The sequence below is a fragment of the Grammomys surdaster genome, unplaced genomic scaffold, assembly GCF_004785775.1.
Source record: "Grammomys surdaster isolate TR1022 unplaced genomic scaffold, NIH_TR_1.0 234, whole genome shotgun sequence".
NCBI classification, from domain to species: Eukaryota; Metazoa; Chordata; class Mammalia; order Rodentia; family Muridae; genus Grammomys; species Grammomys surdaster.
In genome coordinates, this window is record NW_021604679.1 from 3,460,498 (window position 1) to 3,462,601 (window position 2,104).

Genomic DNA, 2,104 nt, shown 5'->3' on the forward strand with positions numbered 1-2,104 from the left:
AGAGAGAGAGAGAGAGAGAGAGAGAGAGAGAGAAAGAAAGAAAGAAAGAAAGAAAGAAAGAAAGAAAGAAAGAAAGAAAGAAGAGATTAAAATGTCTGGATTATATAGGGAGGAGCCTGTGGGGGTATGGCGACTCAGCCCCTGGGTTGGAAAATTTAGGGTTAGGGGTAGGGTATGCCAGGTAAGGACTGAGGGATGCTGGGAGACCCTGGAAGTCAGGTCTGCTTTGATAAATAAAAGGTGCACCTCAGTCCCTTGTCCCAGATTCTTAAACCAAACATAGTCTCCAAGTGTTAGACATTTTGGTCAATTTCTTGTTTTTAAATAACAGTTGGCGAACATGATCTTTAACTCTCCTTTTTAGATTGAGATTTTTGATGTATATGAACTAGTAAGCTACGGTTATCAATTTTGTTATAGGTTGAATTTAAAATAAAATGTGTTTTCTAATACATGCAAAATTATTATACAAGACTGGTTAAAATGTATTAGTAAATCCTCTGCATATCAATGTCTTTATGCTTATTTGATCTGATACATTCTTGCTGTTGTGCTGCTAGCTTTCATCCAGTTTGTTAGAACTGGATATCAGTCCCTTAGATTGTTTTATAACACTTTATCATGCAACTGGTCCACACTTGCTCACTCTTCTTTTGTGCTCAGTGTCTTTGCCATAACTATAGTGCCGTTCCCACATTCTATGCTGACACTGAGTTTAGATTTATCACTTTATTTGGATGTCATTGTCTTTGCATCCCATGCTTTTCTTGTAAAATAGGTTTTCTTCTCCCTTGAAGTCTGTCCTTTATCCTCTGGTAAGAGTCTTCCGTTTGTAAACCATCCATTTGCTCAGTAATGACATTTTGCTGTTGTTTAACCTGGATGGCCTGACCTCTTATCTGTCCCTCTCCATTGTCACTGTTAGGAAGTCCCTGTCAGTCTAACTGCCATCCATCTGTATCTGGCCATTCTTTTCTTTACTTTGCTTTTGTCCCTAGAGTACATGTTCTCATGTGTGGTATGTACATATGTGTGTTATGTTTATGTGGGGTGTGTGTGTATATGTGCATGTGGTGTGTTTGTGTGGTGTGTATATATGTGTGGTGTGTGTTTATGTGCAGGATGTGTATGTGTGTGTGTGGTATGTATGTGGGAGGGTGTTTGTGTGTTTGTGTAGTGTGTATATGTGCATGTGATATGTTTGGTGTATGTATGGTATGTGTGTATTTGTGTGTGGTATGTGTATGGTATGTGTGTGTTTGTGAGGTATGTTTATGTGTGTGTTTGTGTGATATGTTTATGTGTGTAGGGTGTGTTTATGTGGTATGTATATGTGTGTGAGGTGTGCAGGGGGGGATGTGTGTGTGTGTGTGTATGTGCGTGTGTGTAGGCCAGAGAACAATGTGCAGGAGTCAGTTTTCTCCTTTCATCTTATGGGTCCTGGAGATAGAAATTAGATTGTCAGGTTTAGTGACAAGCACCTTTGCCAGCTGAGCCATCCCATCAGCCAGAAGGTCTTTCTTTGTCTCTTATCTTATCATCTTTCACTTATTTGTTGTTCTCTTCTGATCTCTCTCTCTCTCTCTCTCTCTCTCTCTTTCTTTTTCTTTTTTTAGACAGTGTCTACTCTGTGCTGATCTCGAACTCACAGAGATCCACGTGCCTCTGCCTCTGGAGTGCTGGAATTAAAGTCTTGTGCCATTTATTCTTGGCTCTTCTGAAATCTCAAAAAGTCCCAGGTGACTTCTGGATGTTATTAAACAGAGTTAATTAAAACTTTATTAAGTGATTTGTAGAAACTATTTTTCAGACATTTATTTTGTTTTATGTGTGGCTTTGTCAGATCCAGATGTGGAAAGATATTCCAGATGAAAAACAAAGACACCATGAAAGTGTGACTTGAGAGGACAGTGCGGGGTGTGAGGCTGAGTGGGTACTGTGAAGAGAAGCCATCAGTCCTGGGCTCAAAGTGACATGATTGCAGGCAGGGGGCTGGAGGAGTCTGGAAGATTCTCTTCTCTTCTCTTCTCTTCTCTTCTCTTCTCTTCTCTTCTCTTCTCTTCTCTTCTCTTCTCTTCTCTTCTCCTCTCCTCTCCTCTCCTCT

At 40.2% G+C, this 2,104-nt stretch overlaps 1 protein-coding gene across 1 annotated transcript in view; it reads left to right on the top strand.

The window, feature by feature from the left end:
• Window positions 1-2,104, top strand: part of LOC114626381 (maestro heat-like repeat-containing protein family member 7) — a 34,562-nt gene that overhangs the window by 21,423 nt on the left and 11,035 nt on the right. The window lies entirely within an intron of this gene.